The following is a 26,391-nucleotide window of genomic DNA, read 5'->3' on the forward strand; positions in this document are numbered from 1 at the left end:
TATTGTTTTTCTCACTGGAGCTGTACAGTTGCTCTGTGCATGTCTCAGCTCTCTGATGGGACTGAAATGTCTGAAGTGGTTTCAGCTCAGTGGAAGTGAAGCATGAAAACATGAAGTAAGCCCACGTTGTTCTTCACATATGGTGATTTTCTGTACTTGATACAGAGAGTATTAGCAACTCGCCAGTTATTTTTGCAGTATACTTTCTATTGTGAAGCGTAAAATGTTCTAGAATTCCAAAAGCACTTACTGCAGCAATCACCTGGTGTATTAATGCTTAACAGGAAGTTACATAGTCAACATAATGGAAATGTGCCATTGTAAAGCTCTGATTACTTTCTCTGAACATTTGGAGTATGTGTGGGCTGTTTACTAAACTAAGATCAGGCAGATTGCTGTTATCCTGCAATCACTATCTTTGATGGGCCATTGGTATGTGATGGTAAAGTATGGAGCAGATACCAAAAATGCTGATAGGATCACTGAGAAAACACATGAATGGAACACTCTGAACTAGGAATGTTTTTCATTAGGCACAATTTTAACTGCAAAAACAAATTTCAAACTGTTTTCCATTTGAGCTAACTGAAGATAAAGTTGTCTGTGTGCTAATCCCTACTTAAGTGCTTTATCAAATTATTGTAATGAATATCTCTAATATGATACCTACTGAACTTATTTCTTCTATAATTTCCCTGGAAGGCATTTAGCACAAGGTACAGGAACTGTGCCAGGCTTAAAACATGCAGATTTTACTCAGTATTATTCCTTGAGTTTTTTGCATTGCTTTTTATACCGTAGTCTGGTTTAGGAATACTGTCAAGCATTGTGTAAAAGCCTTAATGGGTATAAAGGACATAGAATATTGATGATGAAGTACTTTTTTATTGTTCAGAAGGATTACTCGAGGCTACCCTTTGGGCTTTTTTTTCTTGTTGAAAGGATGCATCCCAGAGCCTTTCTGATTTTCTCCTGACAAAAGAGGCTGCAACTACAAAACAGGGGGAAAAAAAACCTATCAAATATCATTCTAGATTAAAAGATCTATGTTAAAATTAGTGACGCTTCCCCATAAGTACAGCATGTAACTGGTAGCACATCTGGAAAGTGCAAAGGGGTTTTAGAGTCTGTCTGATCCTGTCTTGAATGGTCTGATTGATGCTACTTGCAGACAAGGTGTCGAGGGCTATGAAAGAAGTAATTGCAGAGTTTCTATTTGTCACAATATTCCTTGATGGGATTTCTGATGCCAGTAATTTGTCACAGCAGTTCATTGTCTTGCAGGATGTCAAACAGAATGGAGATGCCAGAGAGCTGATGATTTGCTTTGAGAACATCGATGTTAGGACAGTGGGAGCAGATTGATAGCATGTATTGGGGTGGCTGAGGAAAGGCTTGTTGTTTTAGGAGAGGATTGGTGGCTGCTGCCATTTTTGAATGTGCTGCGGTTCCTATATTCAGACTGCTGTTTTTCCATGAGATTTCACCTCAAACACATTTCATTTTGTGCTCTATGGCAAACCTAATGTTATGAACCTCCCCAACACTTGTATAAGCAGCATTTTCCCAAGAGTTTAGGAAGTGTGGGGGAAGGCATTTTTCCTTGCGATGCTTCCCCATGCCACTAAAATGCTACGGCCTTCTACTGACAGGTTATCCATCTTCAGAGGGACTATCTTGGTAGACACTGAGCTTGCCCTTAGGGTGCCACCCCAACATATTTGTGATTTCTTCTTCTCTTTGGTCTTTTCCTCACCCAGAGAGGGATGCAATGGGAAAAACAATATTTTGCTCCTCTCACTCATTTTGTATAATGAAATTTAATTAAAAATACCTTAAGGCATAGGCAAGTCCTCCCTATACAAAGTTATTGCCCAGTTTAGAGAGATCTCAGCCTTGGTGCAGAGATTTATGGGGATTAATTCCTATAAATAAAATAATAAATCACATTCCTGTTTCAGTGATGCTCTGCATGGGTTTAACATTAAAAAATATAAAGGAAAAACTATACAAGGAGCTGGAATTGAAATCCTGGCATTTCTCAGAAATTCTACTGTTAGGCCTATTCTGTCATTACTCTTCAAACAGATCGTGCATGCATAAATGAAAGGAAAGACCAGTGATCTCCTCTGGAGAGAAAGGCAGCTATGCCTCCTGTCATACCAGAGCATAGGAAAACAACTTAATTGTTAGACATGTAAGTGATGGCAAGTCCCAGGCATAAGCTGCTAAAATAGCTCCAGAAAAAAACCCCACAAACCCACACAAATGAATATACAGAAAAACTGACTGTCAAAGCGCATCTCAGTAAAGTGCCCATGCATGCTCAGGGAGTGTAAATAAAGGCAGAAAAGGAATGGTAAATGCAATGGTAAAACTAAACATGGTGCAAAAAGATTGTTTTGAAGGTTGAACAGCCTTGTGGCCTCTCACTGTGGTATTTGGTGGCTGCCATATGGCTAAAGAGTGGGTGAACAGTCAGAAAAGATCACAAAATCAAGGGAGCAAGATATGGAGGCAAAGTATTAAGCTGTATTCTGTACCTGTTTGTTTAATTCTGAACATAAAAATTAAAATGCAGAATGAACGAGAATCTGGCCTGAAATATAGGTCCTTGTTGGCTTGACAGTTTCAGTACACTGTATATAATGTGAATACTTTTATTCTTATCCATGCACATTTTTATTCTCGGGCTGCTCATTGGTCTCTGAGGGGATGTATAGACTGCATGCTAGGCTGGGCTGCCTGCTGACTGAGCAAGTGCACTTGCTCTGCTTTTACAGCCACTGCTACAGCTCAGGCAGGAGTTTAGGGGACATCCAGTTTAATCTCTTGGATGCACTTGCAGGTGTTGTATCCTGGAGGCATTAGGAGGCCAGGTAAGGTAGAATGTGGCTGCAACAGGTAAGCAAGAAGAGGTCACTGTGAGAGGATGCTGTATCAGCCAGATAGGATTTTGGGAGAAGCTTCAGGGAGAAGGGAGTGCAGAGCAAGCAAAAAACCAAGGGTATACAGTGGGATATTATTGAGTGGGCAGTGCACCATGAGATGTTAAAGGGAGGCAGGATAGAGATAAGTGAGCCAGGAAGGGAAAATGTCAAGGTGGCAATAATGAACAAGCTATCCTGAGCAAGGTCAAACTAACAGTATTCAGTAACTAAATTGTTTCTTCGCTTACTGCATTCTACCAGGATACAGTAAATAATTTGTCAAATGCACTTTCAATAGAATCTGGTCACTTCTTAAGGTAGACGGAAATACACTGGAATGATGATGTGTGATCAGAAAAGTGTGAGTAACACCTGAAAAACATACTGGAGTAATTTTTCTTTCTGCTGTTCATGCAGCATAAAGTAATGATTTCTGAAGATACTCTTAGCAGTCACTAACAAGAACATTTCAAAATACAGTGACCTTACGAGCTTATTTTACTGCTTTATATTTCAGGAAGGAAGGCCAGATTTTTAGATAGGCTACAAGTGTAAGGCAGCTGTTGTCTTTTCTAGAGCTGTGTGCAGACTATGTCAGTGCTTTTAATTGCTTTTATTAAACTGTGTTTGTTTTTTCAAAGCTGACACTTTAAGGGGGTATTAAATACTTGCATTTAACAGCAAATAGCATTTCTGAGTTTGCATTGTCTATCAGAAAGAATTAACTTGGTAGACAGAGCTGACATCTTTTTAGTGTGCTTTCTTATTGCACCTCCTCATTACTCCAAGCTTTCCACATGCCCTGAATGATAGCAGAAATCTTTGCCCGAATGCATTTTGGAGCAGGCAGACAGAGGCGGTAATGATGTCACTATAATGGATCATTAGTTTTAGTTCCAAACTTTGTCAATTCTGTATATTCTGTCATTCACTCCTGGAATCTATAGGTTATAAAAGTTGACATATCCAACAGGTAGCAGGTGAGGGAAAGTTTTAAAACAGGCCACCACGTAGTGTAGCAACATCTCAGCAGGCACTGATAAAGCTGAATGATCTTATCTATAAATCATACTATAGCTTGGCACACCTCACCTCTGCCTTGCATGCCTTATGAGTTTTCCTATTAGAAACAAAGCCAGAATGTATTTATCACAAACAACTGGAGTCTGGAAGAAATATGTAAATATAATCAGGTGGACAAGTGTGATTCTCACGCTATTGAGGTGAGATTAAAAATCACTGTGTGAGCTGGCATGTAGGAAGGTGTGGTGCTGGGAGCAGAAGGCACACTGGTGGCAGCACCAGAAGACAGGACAGGCTGGCTGCAGCAGCCTGTGCTTTAGTGGATGAGGGTTTGAGAGGACACAAGTTAGCTGTGGGATACACTTGGCAAGATTTTGGTCAGTAGAGGGCTGAAAATACAAGTGGTGCTGATCAAGACTCTGTTGGAGGTCATTTGGAATGCTTCTCAAGGAAGTGCAAGGATTTCTTAGAAGATGAGGGCTTCAGCCTGGCAGTGGGGAGTTTAGTCTGCTAAGGGACACAGTTCTTCTCTGAGAAATAAAGATACTAAATGCTAGCAGTAGCTTCTCTGGTGACAGGCAGTGCAGGTGGGAGGCCAACCACAAGCACACTAAACACAAGTAATTAGACGTGCATTTTCCTGGCTAGTAGAAAGTTCAGAGCAGGCTCATGCCTGGACTAAATTGGGCAGCTGGGCAATTATGTGAGCCATGATCAGTTCATGAATGCGCTTATACAAGGTGGTTTTCTGAAGGAGCAGAGAACTCATCTAGGTGAATCAGGGCCCTACAGCAGGTAAAGGCTGTCAGGTCAGATACATTCTAGCACACTGACAGTATGCTGGATATGATGGAGTTTGTTGCAGATACAAGTTCTTCCTCAGCTTTTATGAGCTACAAATGCCACTATTTCCTTCTTACTTTATGTGCTCTTGTTCACTGTGTGAAATATTTGCTGCCTGGTAGTTTGACCTGTCCACTAATTATTTTATCAAACATTAAACGTTCTCCAATCTCAGACTACAATATTATTGCATGATTATTTCCCTTCTCATTTCCTCTAGGCACAGTCCCCTGCATTCCAAAAAGTGTTCTGTTTGTTCAGTAATTGACTGTATTTCATCTAAAACAGTGATATATTGATTTCCATTCAAGGTGAGCTTTCAGGTTGCCATTTAGAAAGATTTGTTTCAGCAAGTCTCTATTAAGCTACTCTATATTCTCACTCATCCTTCAGCTGGAAGAGAAGGCAGCATCGTTCCCAAGTACAAGCCTCCTGAACCATCTCATTCAGCCCCAGCTCCTTTATTCCGCTTTCTGTTGGTGTGGTCCATGATCTGTCAGCTGATATGCTGGTTGACGGAGAGTGCTTTACCGAGCACTCTTGGTCTCATATTTAGTCTAGAAACTCTCTTACCAAGCTTTACAACATCTCCAGAAATACTGCCCACACAGTCCTGCTGCCTGTGAGTGACAACCTCTGCAGACATTCTTCACTCCAATAGAGAGCATGTTCATTTGCAAACTGCTCCTTTGATGACTGTTGATCACCTTGTCCAAACCATGGAATCAAAAGGAAGGGTGTGTGTCTTTTTTTCCCTTTTTTCTTTTTAAAATTAATTGCATTCCATTTGCATCAGCACATACATAATAAGAAAGGCTAGTGTTCTGTATGGAAATACCTTATTTAACCTGGAAAATGACTGAAGATGTTCAAAGTGAAGGCAGTAGTTAATCCAGAAACTTGATGCAGCAGTAATATGGAAGTTATTTATGTTTTTTATCCCACCTTTGTGCAACTGCATTTGTATGAATTTCAAGTTTTCATTAGTCAGCAAATGCCAGTCAGACAAACTATTTCTTTATATACAGAACATACAAAAAATGTTTTCCATAACGTTTCTGCTCAAGGCAGGGAAACCTAATCTTGACTTTTCCAGATTTCGGAGGAATTTAACATGAGTAAAAATGACGTTAAGCTATCAGAACTATTCCTGTTTACTCTAACTATGGGAGTGCTTTTCTGAAGCTTGTTCTATGAGGTGTAGGAACCAGCAAAATATCTGGTAAATCCTTGTGTTAAATGATGCTTTTAATCACTCTGAGTTTTACTGATTTCTTTTCAGTATCCATGCAATATGCAGGGATTTTAGAGAGACCAATAACCTAATATTGCAATCTATATCTTACTTTATATTTCGCTTCTGTCCTTTGCTCAAAAATGTTATATACTATTGACATTTATCACCTTGGGTGAACTCTGGAAGGTTTAGATGAGTACGCACTGTTCTTAGTGGTTTCTAATATTGCTCTGGAAAACGTGCTCCGATTGCTGACCAGTACACACACACATTTAACAGCTCATACTAGCTTGCTTAGTAAGTGAATACCTTGATCATTGTAAGAGAAACAAGTAATGAAAGCAAGAGAGTCTCTTTAGAGGGAAAGATAAGAAAAAGGGAAGCTAAGATTATGGACAATGAGAAAAACAGGGATAAGATCTACAGGATCTATCTGCTCATAGTACAGGTGATAAACTTCAGTTAAGAATGACATAATGAGAAAGTAAAAAAAAGCAATCAAGTCTAAGGTACACAGAGTGAATCTGTTGTTTATCCCAACGTGACAATTTCAACTCTTGATTACTGTTGACATTCAAGCTATAGATAGATAAAGTTCAGTTATAAAAAGCATTATAGCATATCCTTTTTGTTTTTCTTTTTTTTTTTTTTTAAACATGGAAGTCTGATTATGGTGTGTTACCAAGAAGGAAGAACAACAACTAACTACTTCAAGCACTGAAGTAAAAAAGAGTTGCAAAGAGTTGAAAATAGCAATTCTAATTCGATTGCAGTGCTTTCATCAGCCAGGGGATGTGGCTGGGATGACAGAAGCATCTCTTTGAAAATCATTCCTGTTAGGCTCAGACCCATAGCCAGTAGAGGAGACAAAACAGAGTTATTAACCAAGACTTGAAGTTCTTACAATAAACTACAAATAACAAGATGTCCTCCCAGAAGGGTGAGTCAGGACATGTTTACAGATGGAAGCTAAACAGATAGTAAGCACTTTCCACAGCATCAGCTGGACACTACCAGCAGTACAGTGCTTTAGTAGGAGCTGTGGGAGTCCATAAAAAATGCTTCATTGAATTTCTAAATATCTTGAGGTTTCCAATCATCTGAGTGTTTGATTGAGGTGACTCACCAATGGTTTTGGATCATGGGGTCATAGAATAGCTTTAGGTTTGAGGGGACGTTAAAGATCATCTAGTTCCAGCTCCCCTGTCCCTTCTGAAAGGGTCTTGTTTACTCCCCATCACAGATATGGGACTGGAACAAACTGCCTGCTGTCCCTCACAGTGCCCAAAACCACCAACCCTGTTTTTGCCGTCGTTCCCTCAGGTGAATGTTAAAACCCACTGGTTGTCACTGAATGCAGTACTGCATGTGCCGTGTATTAAATTGTGCAAATGGTTTCCACATCTGTTTTTCTTCCTCCCTTAGACCAGACTATGTGACCAATGAATTCACAGGCTGTCATGCTTGTTGGTGAATGACAGAAATTAAATGAACGTGATTGAAAAATGCAGGTGAAGATGACCTGCAGAAGATTTGAAGGGGAAGAATTTCCTTTCGTGTTCTGTGAATTGGATGTCGGGGGTTGTATTGCTGTTCCTTGTGGCTCAGAGAGAATCTTGGGTTGTGTTCAGCTCTATACCCCAATGTACTGCTCTCTCTCACACGCAGACATGACCTGAGTCATGTACTAGGTGCTTTTTGCATTAATAGCCCTGTAATTGTTCATGCTTGGGGCAAGGACTGTCGAGGTACTCATAGGTACCACTACGGAGCAAATAAATCACGGGAATTATGTCTTTGCACTCTATTCTACACATTTAAATGATATTTTGCCTCCAGTTCCTAATTTTGGATTATAGTTTTTTCATTATTTTAGATTGATTACACGAGGGATTTGGTAACATTTAGAAATGGTCAACAGTTGTGAATATCTCCTTCTAAGGAAAATTACATTTTGGAACTTAATTAGCATCGTGGAGCGATATACATTTAAATTAATACCTACCTTCTTAAAGACATGTCTTGGAGGAGGGGAGGGAGGAATTTTCCTAAAGTAGACTTGAAAATGAAATGAATGACTAATGGATAACTAAGAACTTACTGTGTGTTTTTATGCAGGGCTTCCTCTGACCTATTTTCAGTCTGTATCCAAAATAGCTGTTTCCAGTCTCACTTTTCACGTAAATTGAAATATATATATTTGTTTTTGTTTTGTCGGTGGTGTGGTTTTTTTGGTTTTGTTTTAATTTTAGTCAGAATTTTAACGTTTTGGATTTTTAGCATGTTTGCAATACCTATCCGAATAATGTTGAGCAAAAGCAATTACCTGTTCGGTGTGGCAGAACTGCCCATGTTGCAGCTAGTGAGTTGCTACCAGGGTTAGAAATAATCTGCGTGTTTGTCTTTACTAAGCAGCTGGGTGGTTATAGACTGGTTTGTAAATATGCCTCAGTATGTGTAGCGCAGTGGTTAAGGCAGGAACCATCTCTGTGATTTAGCCACTTGTCACAAATTACTGCCATGTTTGTTGATTGAATAATACTGGAATCCAGAGTTAATAGCAATATAAATATCGGTCAGTTTAATTTATGTCAACATTGATTTACACCATGCTAGTAGTTTAAATGTTGTACAAATTCATTTATTAAGTCAATATTTACAGTACGAAGGCAATCTCCAAACCCTGTAAATGTCCAATTATTTAATATTAATATCCATACCCTCAAATGAAGTCAATTTTGTATCTTCCAAAATTATGAAATACAGTCTGTTTTCATACAGAGGATGGATGAACCAAATATAAGCCTGCAAAAACTTTTTGTGTTGTGGTAATAAAACTCTTTAAAATGCTGGTTTTACAAAGTAAACTCTGTCACTGGCCTTAATGTAGAGATACAAATGGGAACACTAATCCAAATATTCTTGTTCTGTTTGCCACCCGATGGACTCAGCAGGGAGATGAACTGCTGCCTTTTCAGAAAGGTGAATCTCCCATCAAGATAATTTCATACGTTCATGTATGTCTCATAAAGAATTATATTGTTAGGTTCATACTTGCATTTTTAAACGCCTGAAGCGTGCAATACTTAAGTGAACTAAAACAGCTTCCAATCCATATCTCCCCCATCCAATCATCTTTCCATAAGGGACAGAGCTGTGCTCTCTGCCCCCGTCAGTACTGAGTCTCTCAAAATCCTTTTATTCCAGGTAGTTTAAGATTCCTTATAGGGTTTATTGTAATTTCCTCCTCCCACTTTCCTTCTTGAGCAAAATTAGACATTCATTAATAAGTCTGTTTTTGTTTTAAGTCCATTCCACCAAAGACTGGACCATCTGAGGGCAACCTCTTCTCAGAAATTATAAGCTATCTGTTGCATGAAGTGATGATTTAAATGATACCTCTGTAATCTCAGTTCCTAGTCAATTTTAGAGATAATGGCAGGCAGAGCTATTATTAGTGTAACTGACTTGGAGAAATAAAGGGAAATGCAGATTTTTTCTTGTTGACAAGAGTAAGCTGAGAGCAGGCACTGAGAGCTGATCACTGTTATGGGCAAGATTTGGGGAGGAGAGAGAATGCAAGTGTGGCAAATGGGACATTTTTACTGTTTTTTAATGAAGACATTTCTCTAGTCTCCTCACCCTCTCTTGAAGGATTTCTTCATGATGCTGGAAGAGATCTGGAGGCAGAGATTGCACCTCTGCAGTCACAATCAGTGACAAAGGGAGTGGCCAGGAGCAGCCCATGCATGCAAACAAGTGCACTTACAAGTTAAGGTAGCCCATTTACAGGAACATATGGAGAATACTATGGGAAGGCTGGCTGTGATTCTTTCCCTTGCATGTGCTTCTGCAGTTGCAGCCCATTCTCTTGTTTTAAATAATCCAGGACCATGCCAGCAAATATTATTTCAGCTGCCATAATAATCTTTATGCCAGTCATTAAATAGTTGTATTTACTGCATTCAGCTTAAGTTCAGCAGTAATGAAAGATGGTGAGATGCAAGGGGATAATTTTTATCATTTCTGAGTGAACAGATTGAGTAACTGAGGTCATTTTAAGGTATTCATACTTACATTTGATAACGCTGCCATCTGATAGCACTTCCCTTGTGAAAAAGAGGTCAAGGAAAATAAGTCTGATTCGAGGCAGCATGTTTTAATTTTTTGTGGCCACTGCTATTTTCTCAGTTCAGTGTATTTGAAGAGCTGCATTGATTCCTTCAGGCTAAAAAAGAGGAGAGAAATTGCCTAAGAAATGCTGTTTTAATCTTTGCAGTCGGCTCTTTCCTGTAACTATCGGGTTAGACAATCCACCAATGACAAATCATTTGCCATCTGCACAACTGTATCACCAGATTTTTGAGTTCTATTATGAATAGGCTCATTTTGAGTTTTAGAAAGCAAGAAATGCTGAGACAAGTAGCTTAAAAGAAATTATTATTTCATCCTCTTTTTAGTGAATTCCAATTAGATAAAGGACAATTAATACAAGTCAATGGAGTGTTTGGTTTTTCATGTTTGTGTAAAAGACCGATGTAAAACATTTTCCAACTTTCTGGGGCATGCTTGGCATGTCTTAAACACGTGCAAAGAAGTGTACGTGAGAAAATTATTAATTAAATCATTTATTAATTTCTTTATTAACTTCAGCAGAGCAAACTAAATCCAAAGTGAAAAACTGGACAGTCACACACTCTGAGCATGAGAAAAGCACCATTCTCTTGTCTTGAATAAAAGAAAAATAAACCAAACGATCTGCTAGTGAAATGCATTTCAAAAAGCTTTCTTAAAGTCTTGAGTTTGCATGGCTCATCATTATTTAGAAGTACAGTGCTGTTTGATAAACAGTAAAGTGTTTATCATCAGCTGTAACTGATGTAGATTCTCTGGCTCAAAAAGGAAGGATAATTTTGCTGTCTTTCTTTTGTTTGTGGAGATAAATAGTCTAATAGAGATTCATGACTGCTCTTAGTTGTATAACCATTTGGGTAAACCCATCTCAGAACACAAGGGTAAGAATAATAGGTTTCTGGTGATGCAGGTCCTCTATCCATGCCAAAAGCAAGAAAAATTGACCACTGACTTTCCTAGTGTTGTATCCTTAGGTAATCTATACAGTGATAAGTCCTGGTCTGACATGTTAAAGCAGGTTTGAGTCATGATGAGAGAATTATGAAATCATTTGAATCAAAGGATTCTTTAATGAGTACAATTCCTTTTTGAAGTGTTGTTTCTTAGTGAGTTTCAGACTAGAGGAGTGACTCTTTAATGTCACTCTTGGAGAAGTACCAGTTGTAAAATGCATCTCTTTTCCCATTATTTTTTTTTTTTCACACTTTTTGACACTGGAAATTGTAAAGGAGAAAAAGCATTTTTAATGCTAAAGTTGGTTGGGTATGTGCCAGGAAGTGCTCTGAACCTCGGGAGAAAGGAGCGGATTTGTTAATGTTATTTGAGATGTGAATGTTTCAGGACAAACAAGGATGAACATTTGAATAACATTGTAGATTTGCATCTCACTGCCACAGTGCAATGCGACAGGGAACATAGAAATTCTCTGTATTAAGAATATTTCTGCTGGCTGTTGATGCTCTTTCCTACTCCATACATTTGAGTTCACAACACTTCAAATCCACTGTATAATGCTAAGTGCAGAGTACAACAACTGCATTGACCTTTACTAGATTGATGCCTTAGAGAATTTTGTCCAATAGCTTTCATGGCATATGGTGCCAAGTCCAGACTCCTATGGGTGTGAGCAAAATCACTGAGATCAATAGGATTACTTAGGAATTTGAAACTATGTGTGTTGATGTGCAGCATTGAATAGACACTCATAGGTCGAGAAAGCCAGAGCACCACCATCATAGTGAGAGGAAAGCACAGTACAATGCCCAAGAGTGCTCTACTGTGCAGTCCCCCAGGTGTCTGAGGCAAACATCCCTAAAGCCAAGTGTTAGCTAGTGCAGTTTGGGACAGAGCAGCCAGCTAAAGCTATACCCAAGGCTAGTAGCAGTGTGTAACTTTGAACTGTGGCTTGCTTGCTTTTAATTCAGAGACTTGTATTTAACCACTGCTGTTTGGAGAAGTGTGAAGTTAGGATTAAACAACCTGAACTGCCGTGTTCTTTAGTAGACTATTGTCACTATTCTTGGTCCTCCTAGTTCAGAAACAGCCAATTTTTTATGCTCATAAATTCACTTTAGTCGTGGTTTGAATAACCATGCAGAAATGCAAATCTGGCACCTTTCTAAATTCGCAGTCTTCCCATTCACTTCCAGGTCTGTCTGATGAGACTCTGACAAACACTGGTTACTGCAACGACAGTTCCTAAAGATATGGCTTCAGGATATCTAACATCTTAAGTCATGATAAAAGACTGGCTATTTAAGTCTTTATGTTATGAAATACCACAAAAAATATATTATCTAATAGTAAGATAGACCTACTCCAAGTACAATTTATTTTAGGATGGCTGTTAAGTGGTAAGTTGATAAAATCAGTGCTTTAAATTTTACACGTGTTCCAAACAATGGGTTTCTTCTCAAAGAGTGCCAAGTAAAAAGGTGAATTGCCAGGTAAAATCTTGATGAGTTTTGCAAGAGAAGCAGTAATTTAAAAACTTTGCTAGCAGCACAATGAGCATCTGCAAGGAGGATAGGGGTTTATTTTTGGAGAAATTAATGCTTTCTGTCAATATGAGTACACAAAGTACATTTCAGCATCATTTAATCAATTGCTTTAATTGGAATAAATCACATTTACTGTCAATAGTTGTCACCAAGACCATAATAATACTAAAGGCTATATGTCAAAAACCCCTTTCCTTTGACCAAAGATTTTTCTCCCTCATCCATTTATGGATCCAAAATTTAAGTTAAAAAAAGAAAATATAAAACAAAAAACGATTGATTTTAAAAAAGGAGAAGTATTTAACTGGACATTAGCTGATGCAGTTTTAAGCTAAAGCAATGTGCCTAACTCCAAAAGTATGTATTCTAACTGTATTCTCATATAGGCAACTGAATCTGTAACTGCAAGTTGCTCCCCTCGACTGTAGTGAATAAGTGACGACAGAACTTCACCTTCTCTTTGTATGCCTGAATTCAAATTCCTGGAGGAAAAATGACTTTGTTCCACGATCTTTCTGCCAGCTGACACACAAAAAGACAAATGGCTTTTCTTTTGCTCCATGGAAATCTTAACTGTAATGCATTAATGGCCTTCATTAGATGTGTCACCTAGCATCCCCCGAGCCCCATCATGTGCTTACTGTCCTCCCCTCCCACCAAGATGTTTCATCACTCTTCTAAATGACATGGAGAGAGGCACGATCTTTCAGTAGCAGCACCTGAGTTGTCATCAGGGGGATGATGAAACATTCTGCCATCTCCCAGGTGCTGTGCATCTACCCTAGCCATCGCTCTTCCTGCTTTCCTCAAATCATTCCACATTTCTTGATATCTCTCTGGAAATATTTGTGAATAGCCTGCTTTCATGCTTGGACTATGTTATGTGATTAGCGCTTAATGAGTTCATTATCCTATTCAACATTTCATGGATAATTTGTGACTATTTAAAAATAAGCATGTGTATTGAAGGTCTTCATTAATGAGGAGAAAAAAAACAAGTGCTGAAATACATATGTATTGATAGAGTAGGTAATTGCTTAGACAGGAAAAAAATCCCCTCTTCCTCTCTTGCATGCTCTCTAAATGCATAAATAGGCCAGTATCACATGCACATAAACACACGCACATATCTATGTTAGCTTGCTCTGTGTCCTTCTTAAAAAGTGTTAAGATTGCTCTTCCCAGTACAAGGAAATTCTGGATTCCAAAGAGATTTCTAGTACCAATTTCCTGAACTACTGAGAGCTAACCAGTGCTTAAGCATTAGGTATTCTCAACTTGAGCATTACGGTCTTTTTCTCACACAGAGGCATAGAGAAATACAGAGTGCAAGAAATAAAATTGGGTTATATTTGCATATATTTTGTTTGAAGACTTGTTCAGAAAGGACAGATCCTGCTCGTAGAGAGGGATGTGTTAAAAAAGCTTTCAAGTATTTCTGAAGTCAATCTACAGTGCTTTCAAGGCCTTCTCTGGCACGGTTTTTCTTCCCTATCACTACTGCTTTCATTCCAGCTACCTTGCTGTTTCCTTTGCTATTCTTCTCTACCTTGAAAGTAATGATCCCTACGGCATGCAGGACATAACTGATAACATTATCTCCTGGTAGACATCACATGCCAGGTAAAGAGATTTGTATTTAGCATAGAGCACCTGAAATGAATATATTTGCAGCATCCACTTGGTAATATCCTTTAGATTACAGTTTCTTTGCTTGCTTAATGCAGTACTATGCTAGATGAAACTTGTGAATCAGGAACTGTTATAAGATATTTGTGTCTAAATCAAAAACAATATTCACCCTAGATGAAATTCCAGTCCCCAACAGAAGCCAAGAAAAATTTGTCTTCAACTTTCCTGTGACTGGAATTTCAATAAGAGTCGTTACAAGAAAAACAATTGAATAGCTTTGGTGGTTATTATTTCAGTCAGAGTCTCCTGCATTTTTATTAAATTAGCACCCAATAACAATAACTTCTGGGAGCATTAGAGGAAAGTAGGAGAAAAGAAGAAGGAAAGGAATTCTTGACAGGTAAATACTTTCCTTAGGCAGGCATGTGCTCATCTTTGTCAATGGATGTAGTGATGTCCCTGTCTGTGGAAACCTGAAGAAGCACAAACAATTAGTCTGCTACAATCTGTATCAAAGCAGAATTAATGTTATCCCTTGGGGTTACATATGCACCGGCAATTTGTGATAGTGAGAACTTATTGAAAGAAATGCTCTGACTCTGCCCAGGAATAGATTTAGTTCATTATAAAGATAGACAAAGGCATCCTTATCATTCCACCCTAGCAATGGAATGCAGCTCACAGTCTTTCGAACTGTGGCTTTGTGAGGCTGGAATAAAAAAAGAATAGAGCACGTGCCTGTGGTGAATGGTCAAGTTAGCACAGAGCTGTAAAACTAGGAAAGGAACCGTGTTTGAAAAGAATTGCGTTCCAACCATTTTGAATACTGTTTTATACTCAATAGAAAGCAGGACAGAGATTAGGAATTTTTCTTTTACTTGAGATAGTTCTTCTAAACCAACACAGGTATCAGAGCATAGCTCATTCAACAGGATGAGAATTAAGTTCTGAAACCACATAGGAGCCAGAAAAAATAAGTGATTATAAACTTGCACATTGAGTTTGCAATTAGAGACTCCTAAGCTTAGGAACCACAGAAAATACCTATTTGCACTAAGTGTACCCAGTGAGGCTGTAAAAGAAAGACACAAGTTCAGAGTCTGGTTTCAGATAAAGCATTTCTGATTTTTCCTTTGCTACTTTAAATATTAAAGGCCAAGCCAATTCTATTTTGTAGCATTTTCTATTTATATTCATTTTATAATGGAAAAGGAGCCACAGAATTTCTACCTTACACTCCATCATCAAAACATTACTGAAATGTATTTTGCAGAAGGAAGTAGAATGCAATTAGCATTGATTAAGAACATCACTCACAAAATAGCTTAGAACTGGGCTGGCCTCATTTTTGTTCTTCAGATCTTCCTTTAGCTTTACACGGGCACAGACTATCTGCTCTTAGCAGCACAGGCAAACAGGATGGCATGACAGTATTGGTCATAACATACATTTTGTGCAATGATGTTGAGTGAGGAGAAACAACAAATGTAGTCAGATAATTTCTAAGCCCTGCAGATGGCTGTCAAGAAGCTTTGATCTGCTGTGGTGGGGTCAGCTGGAAAGGGCAGTAGTTGAAGGAAGACCCAAGAAGGCATGGAAGGGACAATGAAGCCTGAGAATACCTTGCCCCTGTCCTGATCTCTGTGGGATTATCCCTGAGCTGTGCTTTTTCCAGGTATGTCTGCTGAAAAAAATATCCATCTAGAAGTCACTGTAGCACACCACTCCTGGGCTATGGCAGCATGAGCTCAGCAGAGCTGGGTGAGTGTGGTGAGCAATGTGTGAGCACTCAGCAAGACCCATTTGCAGAACAGAAACAAAATGCACTCAGGCTCCAGCTCCAGAAAATGCTTGCAAGTTTGCCACCCAGAAGAGCAGCCACTTGTTAACAAGGATCTGCCCCAAAAGTCAGAAGAAATCAAATGAGAAATTTCCAGTCAACTAGCAAATACAGGGAGTCAAATATTTAAAACTTCATCTCTATATGCACTAAATGACTCAGATATTCAGCTATCACACCGATAGATAAGGTGGAAGTACTGAACAAAAACAGAGATCATGTTTTTCTTCATAATTCTGGATATGGCAATTTACAACTGAAATACAGACATCTCTGACAAATCTGAGCTAAAACCTTTCACGCAGTAAATGTATTTCAGCTGGAAATGCAGGAATGTTATATCATCTTGCAGCTAGGGTATAAAATCAGATGAAAAAGAGAACATTTAAACTAGATTTATCCCCTGTGGAGACTTCACACGGAAATTAGAAAATGATCAGATCTCTGAATGGTAATTTAATAGCTAATTTAAAAGCTTCTCTTGCTTAAATTGTAAAGAAACCACAAGATACATAGTTATGTATTATACAACACATACAATAACACAGGCATATGCTAGTGAAGAAAGGATTCCAAAAAGAGTTTGAGTTTCATATTAATTTAAATATATAAGATTACCTAAAATGTCAGGTGCACTTAATCACATCTTAAACTACAAATTAACAGGAAAACAACCTATTGTTCTGGCTTTAGGCAGCTCTGCCTAATCCCCATATACCACTCTGGGAAGTAATTCCTCATTCAACATCCTGTCTATTAAATTCACTTGCGAATGAAAGAGTGTTGCAGCGCATCCAGAGATGGGGCAAATTTATCCCATCTGGGAACTGAACATTCTTTCTTTTCACCTCCCTCTCTTTTACATCAGGGCTGGAGCTTCAATGCTTCCACTGAGCTCCTATGCAGCAAGAGCTCTGCCCTGCTCACTCAGGCAGGCAAATGTCAAGCCAAGTAGGTCTGCACCAACATTTGTACCTTATACTCGAGCCCTAACTGCCTCCTGCCATTTTTGTCTCTATTATTACCTTTAGGAGCTTTTTATATATTTCCTTTTATAATAATGTTCCTTGTGCTGAGAGGTCAAAGAAAAACAGAACTATTAAACTGATTGCACCAAGCACAATAGAATTAAGTAGCGCCGCATCAGAATTGTGCACAAAGAATACATTTAACAGTACTCTGTGCTCCACTGAAAAAGTAATTTCATAGTATTTTTTAAATAATCACTGGCCATTTTTTACACTGGCTTCTCCAGGCTTACAGACGCCGTGGTGAAATCTGGAGACAGGTTTGATTGTGCAGCTGCAGAGGAAAATGGACTTTGTTAATGGTTGTGATGCACTGCTCCACTCTGACCTCCATCAGATGGACGAGCTCCAAAGGGACTTGTCCCTTCTGTGAATTTCTTACAGTGAGCCTTGACATCCTGTGAGAGTTTCTCTCTCTCCTGACACCTGCAATAGAACAAGGGGTATTCTCTTCTCCAGCCCAGGAAAAAAAAAAAAGAGAGAATAAAGAAGGAATAGCAACAACAACAAAAAGAACAACAATGAGGAGTCAGCTCAATTTCTTCTCCAACTAAATAAGCTTAAAACACTCACAGATTCCCCCACAGGGAAAGCTTCTGACTGATATGTTGAATCAAGACAACACAAAGCTCTCCCAGCTGTCACAGCACAGCAAAAGTACAGGTTCGTTTGCCGGAAGCAAGGTTATTCTGTCACTGCTTCTGAATGAGCTGGTTTGCTGACTAATTCAATCCAGTAGCTTCTAAGATGGTTTCAATGAAAATAACTAACTGATATTTTATGCACTCAGTCTCTGCTTCTGTGATCTGAGCACAAATGTTTCATACACAAGGAAGCGTGAAGCACCTCAGAGCTGCCTCCTGGACACACAGACATCAGTGGGACAGGCTGGGACTTCTCTCTAATGGCCACAAGCTCCAGAAGGCATGGATGAATCTCACCCACAAAGAGGAAAAAGCCTCTGGAACAGGCAGCATAACAGGTCCCGGGGCAGATAGGCTTAAGCACGCTCATCTTTCAGGGTTTTGTATGATGCTTTTCTGCATAAAAGAGAAAAGAAGTACATATTTATGTTAAGGAGTCAACCCAAAGTCCTCTGAAGTGAAAGAAGGTTCCTGAGGGTGGTCAGACATGTTTAGTCTGCCCCAGGTGGGGAAGGAAATGTGTCTCTTGCATTCCACTCCTGGTGGCTTCAGAAAGTCTCGTCACTGCAGCATCCTTTATCAGAAGACCACCACCGAAGAGGTGATGTGTGACTGCAGTCCTTTTTCCTTGAAGAAAAACATCTTATTGTCACAGAGATTTACAGGTTAAAAAAGGTGTCCGAAGAGTGTGCAGTAACTGCCTAACTTTACTAGGCCGTCAATGATAAAGAAGAGAGAGGAAGAGATGTCTGTATTTTCTGTTATAAAAGTACCAGTCTCACCATTTTAAGGGGTGATTTCTCAATTGTACTGAAATCCAAAGTGATCGGTTTGATCAATGGTCTAGGTAGATGAAAAAAAAAAAACTGGTCAACCCATTAAATAAGGAAGTTAATAAGAAGAAAGAACCATCTCACAATTCATGAAATACTACAGCAAAGTGTAATTTTTCAAGTCTTAGTAATTACGTCGGCTATCATACCATTACCAACATAATGTGAAGCTAATAAGCCAAGTAATTAGAATGCACTAGGTCAGAGTTTTCACCTTAATGTGTGAAGGGTAAATGAGAATGAGGCATTACAGTATTTAGCATATAGCTAAAAGAGTCCAAAAGCAATACAACTGAAAGTTTACTTTTAGAGGGAAAATGTTAATGGAGTTGGTTGCTGTTTGCATTGCCTTACATGCTGGGCCTGATGAAGGTCATTACGGAATGTTAATCACGTTATGAATGCATCTGAGAGATGTCTTGAGTAGCCGAGTTTCTTGTACGTGAACAATTTGGTGCATTCTGTGGCTGTGGTGAAATTTGTTACTATCTGAATTGCGTTTCTTGCTTACAAGGCATTTATAAATCAAATGCTGCACTGAAAACACCACTAAATACAGATACCCAGATCAGTCCATATCTGAGAAAAGGAACTGCAATGTTCCTGAAAAGAGGAGAGAAAGGATTCTGTTTTACATCAAACTTTCAGGTACTTTCAAAGTAAATACCTGACTACAGATACAATTAAGCTCTGCTTGCTAGCTTTGTTGCAGGGAATAGTGATGATGCATGTTTTACTGTGATGCATGAGGCTACCCAGTATGATGCTGTGCAAAGGATTCCTAACCTTTGCTTGACTCTGCCTTGAATGAAACCTCTCTTTTTGATCCCCATTTGTCAGTATCAAAGGAAATGAGAGATCATGAAATTGGTCTGCAACAAGTGAGAGGAGAAATGCGTGGACTGAATGAAAAGTCAATGGAAGGAGTCATTTCAATTCTTATGGCAAAGCAGCAAGAAAAAGACTGCTTCCAAAAAGGTTTTTGATTCAAAAGGTGCCTTTGAAGCTCCCAAATTTCTTCATTTTCCATGTTGTAAATGATATCGAATGCTAATAACATGAAGAGCTCTGAGGAACGCGTGTTCCTACACTGCTTAGCAGGCATTACTTTGAAGGACATCATGTAAAATTCTGAAGATAATTTCAGATGAGATAGAACCTATGGCACATTTGATCAGTACTGAAATGTAGGCACTGTCACATATTTGAGGATCTGATGATCTGATTTTGATTGGAATGGGAGTGGAAGGCTCCCATCATCCTACGCTCGTTTTACAGACAGTGGTGTCTTAGAGGTCCATGTAGGGAATGAGCTTGTTATATGCAAAGAATGAGAACAGTGCAGGGAAAACCCCACCTGGATCATATCGGCAGGGAATGTTGGGTGACAGTGGTGGTGGATCAGCAGGTCACATGATTCACGGTCACAACCAGACCTTCAGGAGCAATTTGCTTCTTCTTGGCTTCTATTCTAGAACAGAAGCATGGAGTGCTGCTCACCAAAGCAAGTCTTCTTGGCACCAACAGCTTTTGCTTCTACTTGCTTAGATCCTGCTAAACAAAATGTCAATGGAGTGAATATAAATGAGCATAAAAATAACTTATCATTGCCAGACTATACGCTCAAATTATAGTTCCTCAATAATTGCTTGACTGATGCATCTAAGCACGTATCTTTCATATTCATGCTAATTAATGAATTGGCACCTCAAGAGATTTAAAAAATATGCATTTTCCTTCCCTGGAAATGTTGTGTAAGACTCTGGAGTATTTCCATGTAAAATTCCATCTAATATTTATATTTCATTAAAATATACTTTTTTCTTTTTCTTTTTCTTTTTCATTTTGGCACAGAATCTATCACGTAATTCCCACAGGTCTTAGCTATGTTCACACGAGGGCATGAATAATTCAGAACATGGCTTATGCAGTTCATTTCATTACTGGGGTATTTTGTTTTTTTTTTTCTGCAGCACAAAGTGTCCACAAACTAAGAGCAAGTTTCTCAGGTGCACTCCCTCCCAAGTGCAAGTATTGCATCTCCACAGTGAGCAGCTCTGAGCCTGCAAGAGGTTAAAAGGAGCTCCAGGGAGGAGATGTTGCACTTTTTTTTGCTAATCATTTCGGGAGATAACACAGGCTTAGGCTTTTGAATGATGGAGATCAGTGAGTTTCTGTCTTCCTGTTGCCTCTCTGAGAGGCTTTGTGATAAGGTGCTCAGACATCCATTTTTCTATTTTTTTTCACTCGGTGTGATGTCTCAAGCAGATAAAGGGCTGAAGAGTGCTCAGATTTCATCTATTCATCCACTCCTGTCCCCCTGCCATCCAAACATCCCATGTATATCAATGAGAAAAAGCAACACAAGCCATGATACTGAAGCACTGTAGACTTTGCACTTCTACTCCAGAGGAAAGTTAATTTTCATCACATTACGTGTCTCTGTCACAGATGCAGGTGTGAACATCATCAGCAGACATATACTGTCAGTTTGTATTTCATCGTGCGTTGAAACCTAGAGGCAATTATTCACTTTTAAGATCTGAACTTTAAATAGCTTTAAAGATGTCAATTTAAATAGCTTTAAAGATGTGACCACTGAAATACAAAAGTGGAAATAAAGTTTAAAATTCCAGTAGGCCTCAGAGGCATGAAGGGAAATATCAACTAGTGTAAAAACTGGATACAATCTGGAAACTTAGTGTTCTTGTTTGTAAAACAGGATTTCTTTCTGACTAACAAAGCTTTGGTGGAGCTCATTTCTCTGCAGCTATTTCTAATGCCTGTTCTAATGCCAGTCTGAATTGCTAAGGTTTACAGAAGCAGAGAAGAAATCTGCTAGGACGAGCCTTCCTTCAGGTGCTAAAAGTTTCTTTTTCAAGCCCTTAAGAAAACCTAGAAGAACAGGAGCTGCAGAGAAACAAAGTGCTGGTGAAAGCGCTGCCCTTATCATCTCTGCAGTGCTGCTGTCTGGTTGCAGACAGTGTGCTTGCTGTGGGGAGTAGGGACTCAGCCACCCATCACAGTGCCACTTCTGCTCTGGGACCTGCATCAGCAGGGGGGGCACAGAGCAAGTCAGGATGGAGCTGGCTCCTATCTGGTCTGGAAACCAAATGTTTTCACATTATGAACAAGCATCAAAGAATTCTGGTGTAAATATGGAAAAGTCTTATTTTTGCCACTAGTTTTTATGTAAAATTTTATTCCTAAATCTTACAAAAGCAAGATGTTTGCCATATGTAGACCACAAACTGCTGACAGCTGATCATCAGCCAAAGCTAAAAACATGACATCCAAAGCGACAGGTGGGGAGAAGCTTAGGGAACTTGACCTGCCTTAAGCACATCAGCATGTGACATCAGCTGCAGGTTAATAAATGTTCTTTACTGTGAGCATGTGCGAAGGGGATGCTCAAGTATAAGAAGCTGCCATATGGCATAGCCAGTATACCTGTGGTGTTGCAAAGAATGATGAATCGTGTGCTCTAGCAGTTAAATGGTGTCATCTGTTACTTGGGTGAGGGAGGGAGAGACCAACATATAAGCTAGGTATAGCACGTCTTCTCAAAAGGTTTGAAATAACACACCAAGACTGGACTGCAGTGTGCGTGTAAGAGCACATACCAAGTAGGTGGAAGAAAAAGGAAGATTTAACATGCTTAGTGCTATTTCTATCCTACCAAACCCATATAGGGATACATCCTGGAATATTTCAGACCCGAGGTCAGTTTTGACAGCTCTATCTTGCTACAGGCAACTCCAAATTACCACAGAGAGCTGGAATGCAGAAAAGCCTGTAAGATAAACTTAGTGTAACCAAGAAAAATATGTCTTCCTGGAACATTTATTTCCACCATATTTTCAAAACAGCTGAAAAATGAGGCCACAGGCAGCAGGTGCAACGTGGGGCATGGGGTGTGGGATGGCGAGCGCAGCGGATGGCTCATTGGCCACAATTGCAATCTGGTTACTGGTCACAAGCCAGAGAGCAACAGCTTAAGGGGTGGGAAAAATCTAGGTTTTGTGTTCACTTGGTTTTAATGGTCTGGCATTCAAGCAGAAGGTGGCTAAAGGCAAACGGAGAGTAATATACTCCGTGTCATGGCCCTTACTGTGCTTCAGCAGTGTTGTAATCTGCACTGGACTGATCTTCAGCCCTGAGCATCAAGTTAAAGCCTTGATTGGTAGAATAGTCTTGCCAAATAATCACACTGTTGAGATTATTAAGGTGTTACATAATGCTTTTGCTGGAAAAAGGCTCTTTAGTGGAGGAGCTCCTGCGAACAGCCCTCACTTTGCCTTCTTGGGAACCTACACGCCAAAGGGAAATAGCTGTGAGATGATGAAAGGTGTTAGGCAGTTTGCTGTACATCAGCAAAAAGTGGATGTGAATTTTGAGTTCAAATACTGCTCCCTAATCAAGGCACAGATTTTTGGCATTTTTATTCTTATGTTGTGCTTTTCACTGGATAAGACATTTTGCAGCATAAGTAGTAGAGTCTGCCTCTTTATTTGTTTTCCCTTGACCGGAATACACAAGAGAAGGAAATGAAAGACAACACAGAGTAAAAGACCTGTAAAAATAGATCCTTCTTTACATGGGGAGCATTCATGCAAAATTACAGAGAGGGAGAAAGTGAATGAGCAGTATTGTCAAGTAGAATGGTTCTGTAATTGGAGGAACAAGTGAGTGAAGTAAGTGCAAAACAAAGGTTCAGCAAATGGAAAGAACAGGCAACAGTGTCACAGGTGGGGAATAGCAAGTCTGAGTCTGCACAACTGACAGTAATCTGAGAAGAGGACCAGGGCATTTCCTGAAAATCAGAAGAAAATTGCCCGGGGGTTCATCTGTTCAGCTGAAGATCTTCATTGATGGCTGCCAAGGTACAGGAGAAAATCAACCGGCTTGAGGGAGGAGTTTCCAGGTTACAACATAGCACAGAGACAGATGAGGTCCTAAGGAATCCCACAGCTGCTTCAGGCACAGTAGCAGTCACTCTTAGATTGAACAACTCGATATTATTGGTGTTTCCTTCACCTGTTTCTAGGTTTTCTCTTTCCCTTTGTATTGTGCCATCCAAAGCCACAGAAGGGGAAACTAAACAACTAGTGATTCTCCTGGCAAAGCTACTCAATAGAAGTGCTGTCAAATCACAAAGGAAAAAGTTGGGTGTAGTTCCCTTCATCCTTTGAAATAAGGAGCTGGTTTATAAATAAGAACAGTGAGTAGAATAACTGTGATTTCTAAATCAATTCTAACAGTAATAGGATGCACATCACTCCTTTCACATGCATCACTTTCCATTCCCACAGCCCACAAGCCCAGGGCTGCCCACTAACCCCTGCTTCTCAGCAGTGTTACACCAAAAGGAGTCAGCAGGGGCTGCAGCATGGATCCACTCTACAGGAGCATCCTTTCATGTCGCAGAGACTTTCTCAAGCATCTAAAAGATGTCCTGCGCAAAGTCAGGATGCAATTAAAGCCCTGGGAAGTGCCTTTGTAAAATCTCCGCCATCTCAGACAATAGCTAAGGTGCTCACCTGAGAGATTTAATTAAGTTTCCTTTTACAAGCAGAATGGAGGCCCTGAATGAAGTGGGGATGAATCCCAGATGTCACCGATTTTGCTTCCTTTTTCTGATCAGAAATTTTGTCTGAGTTCCAAGAAAAAAAATCCATCCTTCAAAACTGGCGTGTCTGCTGCCATGGCTATTTCTGCTTGTGATGAATTAATGTCTTCTGAAAGCACTTGGACAGTCCTGCATGTTCTGAATTGTTTTGTTGCTTTCCTGTCAGGGAAAACATTTCACAGTATTTATGTGTGTGAAGAACAGATCAAAATTTTCGTATTATTTCTTTGTCTGATCCACCCATTTGTTTTTGTTTTGCTTCAGAATGAAAAACAAAAGGTGAAGCTCTTCTGCCTCTGTAAATGGTTCCCATCCTTGGTCCCCACAGGAGCTGCAATCAAGCAGTTGTGGTGGGAAAGGTAAAGTAAGAACAATTGCTAGATATCTGTGTTACGTTTCATGGAATGGTGGAGTAATGGCAGGACCGTAGTGCAGTATTTGAAACCCTCAATGTTCCTCTGAATAGGTACATGAAAACAGCATATTGAGTTTGTGTATGTCTATGGACCAGATTCAGTGAAGTATAGTTTATAAGTTTATTTTCCTTATTACGTAAGAATCATTATACTTCAGCTGCGTGTTTTGTAAGGAGATGATCCAAACAGCTGTCAGTGCTGAATACATAGGGTTACTTCCCAGATCTTTTATGAGCTGGTGTGGCATACCAGGACAAAAGAATCATTCCTCACCAAACACCACAGAAGCATTTGTAAGCTGAACCATGAAACTGCTGTCTGTAAGCCTCCCTTATTTGTACAAACAAGTAGCAGTATACTATATATATATTTTGCCTTCAACTTGTTTAGTGAATATTAGTTATTTTCTTGAGTAAGGAGATTTTGCCTCTATCCACCCAGATCATTCTCACCCCTGAGAACAGGAAATGCACTACTCGTTATTATGTTGATGCATAAATTGTACCATTAAGTGTATTCATGAAAGAAATACAGATTACTTGTTGTTAAATACTAAAAGATATAAGGTATAATAGAAATGGATCTTTTGAGATGCTTGCCGAATGCCAAAGGATTTGTCTAAATACTGGAAATGTTGAGATGATGCAGCTTAAAACTGTGGGCTTTTTAACAAAAGAAAAAGGGGCTAACTACAGGAATTGTAATTACCTAATGCTGACAATTGAAATGTAACTCCGTGGAAGCTTATAGGAAGGTTTTAGCCTGTGGGAAAAAAACACTGTTTTGAGTTTCACTCTGAAAGTTCCTTTTCTATTCCCAGCGAGATTGTAACACACAAATATTTCCTTTTGGTTTGACCTCAATTTCCCAACTTGAAAGAAGTTCATAAGAAATAGCAACAAATGAAATCTTTCCGAATGAGCTGTCTAAGCTTGTGGTAATCAGCATGTTTGCTCTCTTTTTATCCCCAAGAATTAAACCCAAATTGAATACTTTCTCTATAAACATTTTGAAAAGCAACCATTGCCTTACTTTCAGAAATGTAAGATTTTCAACTTTCAGATACCAACACAGTGCTAAAAGAAAAGACAGGGAGTAATGTCAGGATGGTAGTAAGGAGCACAAGGTACCAATCTGCTGGCTTTGAGTGGGCTCTGTTGAAAATAACCTCTAGTGGGTTCACCGAGAAGAATATTCCCCAACTCTAAGGCTGTCAGAAGTGAGCTACACCCTCAAGATGGGCTGGAGGCTGCAGTCCTAACTTAAAACTCTTAACAAAGAGGTGAGAGTCGCAGTGTTGCCCTTCATGCGTCTCATTTTGGATCAGGCTTACATTATGAGCAACTGTAATAATCAGGGATTTAGTAACAAAGGGACAGAAGCATATGCTCACACGGACTTACATGGAAAAGAGGTTTTATTGCAACTCAGAATAGGCTGTCACCACGGTGAAGGAATAGTCAGGAAATGAGAAAATCATATGCCAAATAATGGTTTAAGCATTCAAAGCTGGGCTTTTCTAGTCACTGTTCACAGGATCATTAAAGATCAAAAGTAAATTTATTCATGCCTTTCTATCTTGTACAGTCTATCACTTTCATATTTAAACAGTGACTTCCATATATGTGTTTGTGTTTACGAGAAATCGAGGTGACTAGCAGAAATCTGATAGTCTTTTTTTTTATTATTAGGGCTTCTTGA

The 26,391-nt window shown here is 39.3% G+C and overlaps 1 long non-coding RNA gene across 1 annotated transcript in view; it reads left to right on the forward strand.

The window, feature by feature from the left end:
• Positions 1 to 24,532: 24,532 nt before the first annotated feature.
• Positions 24,533 to 26,391, forward strand: part of LOC107316319 (uncharacterized) — a 97,980-nt gene continuing 96,121 nt past the window's right edge. The window contains exon 1 of the long non-coding RNA XR_014948149.1: positions 24,533 to 24,633. This is a non-coding gene — a long non-coding RNA (uncharacterized LOC107316319). The remainder of the gene's footprint in view (positions 24,634 to 26,391) is intronic.

The sequence above is a fragment of the Coturnix japonica genome, chromosome 7, assembly GCF_054131305.1.
Source record: "Coturnix japonica strain WE chromosome 7, WE-NBRP24, whole genome shotgun sequence".
NCBI lineage: Eukaryota > Metazoa > Chordata > Aves > Galliformes > Phasianidae > Coturnix > Coturnix japonica.